The sequence below is a fragment of the Acipenser ruthenus genome, chromosome 19 (genome assembly GCF_902713425.1).
Source record: "Acipenser ruthenus chromosome 19, fAciRut3.2 maternal haplotype, whole genome shotgun sequence".
NCBI classification, from domain to species: domain Eukaryota; kingdom Metazoa; phylum Chordata; class Actinopteri; order Acipenseriformes; family Acipenseridae; genus Acipenser; species Acipenser ruthenus.
In genome coordinates this window covers 29,104,273-29,110,313 of record NC_081207.1, presented here as the reverse complement: position 1 = coordinate 29,110,313, position 6,041 = coordinate 29,104,273, and the positions used below count along the sequence as shown (strand labels likewise).

The 6,041-nt window shown below is 39.7% G+C and overlaps 1 protein-coding gene across 2 annotated transcripts in view; it reads left to right on the top strand.

Annotated features, from left to right (window-relative positions):
• Nucleotides 1-3,396: 3,396 nt before the first annotated feature.
• The window catches only part of LOC117424100 (coiled-coil domain-containing protein 102A-like), a 39,560-nt gene continuing 36,915 nt past the window's right edge, over nucleotides 3,397-6,041 (top strand). Inside the window, exon 1 of one of the 2 annotated variants that reach the window (XM_034040183.3) lies at nucleotides 3,397-3,537. The gene's annotated coding sequence lies outside the window, so the exon portion shown is untranslated. Of the gene's footprint in view, nucleotides 3,538-5,296; nucleotides 5,342-6,041 lie in introns of those variants that run through there. The other variant, XM_058992757.1, reaches the window with a different exon arrangement.

The window sequence follows — 6,041 nt, the reverse complement described above, 5'->3', positions numbered from 1 at the left end:
AAGATTAATTATATTAGAACTATTAACAGATCACACACACACACACACACACACACACACAGCTTCCCGGACATGCAGAACGGAGACACAACAGACGAGAAACAGAAATGAAAGACAAACTCCTACATCACAGAAACACAGGAGGCAGGGGTGGATTGATACACTGTACAGACAGGCAAGTACCTTGCCAGACAGATAAACAAGCAGATCGATGGATGAAAAAAAAGGTTTCCTGGGATCACAATATCCGGATGTTTGTATTAATCCTTCCAGGCTTAATATCAGACAAAATAAAGTCAGACCCCATCTGCACGGTTTGTGATATACAAATGTAAATACAACGAACGTAAAACGTATTCTGACACTGTTTCATTTCAAAAGAATAGGTACCCCAATTATGTTTCTTGTTTCTAAAATTGTAAAACTGTAAAATTGAATCAATGAAACAAACAAACAAAACTGCATCAGAACAGCATGGGTGGTTTTGGTGAACGGGACGGAAAAACTGTAAAAATGAACACTGATGTTATTAATCAATATCAGGCTTGCTATTGTACTGCTGCCTGTAGGTTGGTTTGGTTTTTAACACTTATGTGATAAGGGTGATAAAGCACAATGTGACCACGCAAGCGCAGATATGAAGACACAGATATCTGGCAGTACTGGAGTCATCATCTTTTACAGTCGTTTTTCAAATCAAGTAAGCCTACTTCATTTCTGTATAAAAAAACGACAATAGAGTCACAGTTCTTCTTTCGCAGCTCATCTTTAGGCACGTGAATGGTAAAGTAATTAAATATCGCTGGCAGTGGGTTTCGCTCACGCAAGGACTTGCAGAATGGATAAAACTGTGTTGAGAATTGTAAGAAAACGCATTTGAGAGCAAAACTTTAATTACATTTTTAACTTTCATAGCTGAAGAGGTGCTGGGGCTATGCCTCGTCAAGCACAAATAATGCGTCTTCATTTTGCAAAACGTTGCGATGGTTATATACCTCCAGAGAGAGTTGCGGTTGATTTCCTGTGTTATACGCAAAAACACTATCATATATCCCCTCAACTCCACACGACACGACCAGCATGACAGTAAACATAGACACAATGAAGCGTATAACCTTTGTATACCGGTAAGTTAGTGATCAGCACTGACTACTGTGCAGAATAAATGAATTTTTTTCTATGTGTAAATATCGAGACTTTCTTCCTATGCATCGGGACGCGGGACATTTGCTAGGAAATCGGGACTGCCTAAACCATATATTTTTTTTATTTCTTAGCAGACGTCCTTATCCAGGGCGACTTACAGTTGTTACAAGATATCACGTTATTTTTTTTACATACAATTAAATTATTTTTTTACATACAATTACCCATTTATACAGTTGGGTTTTTACTGGAGCAATCTAGGTAAAGTGCCTTGCTCAAGGATACAGCAGCAGTGTCCCCCACCTGGGATTGAACCCACAACCCTCCGGTCCAGAGCCCTAACCACTACTCTACACTGCTGCTCATATAGGGACAGTTGGCATTATTATTTATTATTTGTTTATTTAGCAGACGCCTTTATCCAAGGCGACTTACAGAGACTAGGGTGTGTGAACTATGCATCAGCTGCAGAGTCACCTACAATTACGTCTTACCCGAAAGACGGAGCACAAGGAGGTTAAGTGACTTGCTCAGGGTCAGTGTCAGTGGCTGAGGTGGGATTTGAACCGGAGACCTCCTGGATACAAGCCCTTTTCTTTAACCACTGGACCACACAGCCTCCTATGCATGTATGTAAATATGATATATGCACTGATGAATATAAGCATGCCTCACATGATGGGATCAGCGTTTGGGTGAATTCTGTTTGTTCTGATATCAGCACTGCTGTGTTGTCCTTCCTCTGGATTCACAGTTCAGGCAGAACCCCTCCCTCCACACAAACAGCTCTGGATTACTTGTCCTGACACACACAGCAGATTACCTGAGTTTAAAGCTTCTTGAGCCACCTGTTTGTGCGCAGAAGTTGTTGAATAATATCTCAGAGCTAACCCGGAGCCTTTTACTTACTTACTGTACACTCACACAGACTGTTAGAAACAGTGTTTTTCACAAAGTCCCCTGCCTACACAGATTTAAATGGTGTCAGTAATACGATCCGCCACAATTTAACAGACCCACTATATGAACCTCCAGCACAGGGACTATTTAACAGGCCTACGTCTCCTCGCCAACAATATCATTTATATCAACACGCCTTTGTTTCTGAAAACGCTTATTTCAAGGAATTTCATTTTCAGGATTTATTTTGTTTTGGAGTTAACCGCGAACCGAACACCAGACTTTCAAAGTCTTCTCTCATTAAAACGACTCAGCACGTCCCCTGAGTTTCATACATATACAAACAGTCCTAATTAAACCAATATCCTAGCGCTGGCAAAGACCTTGCACTCCCTGTTTCCAATTAAACTCCCTTTTCAGCGGCTCCGGGGCCTGTTTGATTTACAGTTGGCAGGAATGACGGACAGGCTTTGAGGAACATGGTCAAAGCTTTTGGCACGGATTGGGTCTCAGTTCTTCAGGTTCAGTCCAAGACCAATTAGTTTAATCTTCCTTCAAACCATTCATCTTAAGCCTGGCCTGCTGTTTTCTGCTTGGATCAGTCTTATTTGGTTGCATCTTATTTCATTCTTTTGATATAGCGAGTCTGCTGCAGTCAACAAGTCCCATGTGTTGACTGAATGTGTTGACTACAAGTGCTATTTATAAACAAGAGGAGACCATTTGGCCCATCAATGCTTGTCTGGTGTCTAGTTGCTAGTCGAACTCAAAACTGGTCTTAAAAGATCCCAATGATTCAGCATCGACAACATGACCAGGTAACTTAAATAAAAACTCTCCGGCTGTGTGTGGATTACCTCGCCCTGTTTGATGCGCCTGCCTGCGTAACCGAGATTGCTACAATATGTACAGTATGACAAACACACTGGCAATGATATTGCTGTAATTATATGTAAGAAAATATGCAATGTGATTAAAAAGAAAAGAAAAAAAGATCTTGACCCACCACTTTTACAGGTCTACAGGGAAGCAGACCCTATATACACAAAATTGCCCACATATCCAGGAAGGTGACAACCCCCCTCTGTAACCCACCACCCACACTGCCCCTATTATCGCCATGTCTACCAGGGTGCCAAAACATACAGAGCTTTCCGCTCACAAATATATTGTAATATTTAGTTTGACCTTGTGAAAAACACAGCTCTTTGTCTCAGTGGGACGAAATTGCTGCCTCTGCTGCTGCAAAAAAAATCCCTCTCGCTGCTTTTGGACCCGCCCATATTCTCGCACAGCCGCGTCCTGATTCGCTAGTAAATTTCACAGCTCTCTCCTGGGGCCCCGCCTTCATCCGGTGCCCCTCCTCTTGGAGTCTGCTCCAGGACTCCTGAGTAAATTCCTGCTAGCTGCACAGGAAAAGCGACTGTATCTGCTAATAAGTTATTTAAAACATTTACATATATCGCAGAACACTGCTGGGGCCGCCACAAGGTCAGTATAGCCACTTACTTATTTTAATGCGCGGTTTAAATAGATATTTAATAGTTTACAAAACAGAGTAATTTATGGAAAAGGTGCAGTACGATTCAACACGGTGTATTTCTCATTGCAGCAGTAGGAAGTCTGGCTTTTCGTTTTTGTACTGTACAGCAAGACGCAAAATATTTTTTTGCAATTGATTTTTTTTTGGTACTATAAAGTTCTGGCATAAATATTTTGTCATGCAGATAGTATTTTCTAAATACTCTACAAAAAAAAAAATGAAAACAAATTATTTTGTTTTTCTTTGAATCAAATTCCTCGCTTTCCTTCGTTAAGGTTTGTTTGAGTGGTAGCTGTACAAGTTTCGAAAAACGCCAGTGAATGAAATTACCCGAACTAATCCAATAAGCGGTGTTATTGCCCTTGGCGTTGTGCTGCTTCTTATGCATGTGCAATTGCATGGACTTTTAAACAGGAAACTGGGTTTTATAGCGTATTGTTTATATGCCTGTGCTGTCAGAAGTTTCAGGTAGGTTGCGTTGGAACCAAACTTGACAGGAGATGGATGGCTCGGTCAGCCAATAGGCAGGAAAAGCTTGGAATGTTTGTGAAGCTGTTTATCCAATCCGATTTCCCAGTAGGCGGGGTCAGAAAGTTTTATTTTTCTTTCAGATTTTGGTCATAGAGCAGTCAGGACCACGCACAGATGAAATGCCCACATCATCACTCACAGATTTGTCTTTTATACATTTTAAGTTAGCTTAAAAGACTTTTATAAACTAAATAAGTTTAGTTTATAATAAACAACATTGTGGGACACTAGCTAGTGCAGATAAAGGAAGCTAAACACACATAGGCATTAATACAGGACTGGCCTAAACCCTCTAAACAGCAATGACTTTTTCATTCAATTTCCTTGCAAGCTAACTCACTTTTAGCTAATAAAAATATATGCAAAGCTTCATGTGGCGCTGAGGCAGTGTCTCATTTCTAATTATATCCAACTTTGGATTTTTGTTTCATGCAGTTACAATGACAACGCCTACATCTCAAGAACCACTTGCTGAGCACGTGGAAAAAAAAATAAAATGGGTTTAATTATTATATTAAAAAAAAAAAAAAAATGTTCGCATTCAAATTTGTAATAGAACGCATGAAGCCTGGGTGGCTACATCAGAGTAGAAAGTCAATTATGATGAAAGAGAATTTGCTTGCACAGTGGCAGCCGACAGTATACAGGCTTCATGTGTGGTTTCTTCAAAACCGTTTGGCTACAGCCCTATTGCAAACAAAGTTGGCATACGAGTTGCATTCAAGTTAAACATTTATGAAGCATACACACCCTGAATGTATGAAAGCATAGACTGCCTAATTGTGCCTAATTGTTTTGTGGTTTGTGACGTCAGCTTGGGGCAAACTGTACACTGTATTTAACCAAGGCCTTCAGAGGGGAAATGCCTGAGATCCAAGTGGATTGGCCTGCTGTTTCCCACCCACAGCTTCTTTTTAAATAAGACTATGTTACATTTTAAAGGTTGCACTAGTGAAACATGATTCAGCATATAGAATGACACCTGCTACTGAAGTATTATTAATTATCCCCCCCCCCCCCCTCCCCCCCCAAACCACATGAAAAATACTTGGGGAAACTGGAAACCAGAAGTCTCTTAAAACATACGGTAACAATTGCATTTGAATTAAATGCAGAAATATTTGTGTTTCACTTTTCTTTCCTTTATCCTGTCTTAGTCTTCTCTCTGGATAGTCTTCTGTTAATCGAAACAAATTGGCAAGAAAAAGATGCTTGTGAAAGGTAGGGTTCAGTTTCTGAATTCAATTGGAAAACAAAACAAAACAAAACAAAAAAAACATTTAGGCAACTTCAACTTGGAAGGTAATTTTAAACAAAAGCAATGCAATGCAAATCAATGCAACCGGGCAATTTTCCACAGTTATTGAAGTCTGCTTTCTACATCTGCAGTGCATTAATTGGTTTGATTTCCATCTCTCTAGGCCTCAGTCAATGATACATTTAAAACATATATTACAATTATCATTTGACCTTAAAGTCAAGCTGCTGTAAAAGGAGGATGATGAATGAAAAAAACAGAAGAAATGAGATAATGAATCATAAGCGCTTCTACTCCACTGTAATTTTCACTCACCTTGACATTATTGTGTTTGCTTGTGCTGGTAACTGATATCTGATGCAGTAGTAATTGGTTACTCCTAGCCCATGGTAGGGTTTTGCGGTGTCTAAATTGTATTGACTAGCCCAGACTTTTTTTAGACCTTTAAAATATAACTTTAGAACAGCTCTTACTTGGCTTGAAGAATAAGACAGCTACCAAAATGACATTAAGTTTGGATTCAGTGTAAAGTATGCTAAATGTTTTTGTGAACCTTGCTGACCTTGCTTAGCGGTTCTTTGTTTGAAAAGGCAATTGCAAGGGACTTGAATTCCTTCACAATTTTTATATACAGTATAAAAGGGTACCAGTCATGCGTTCTTT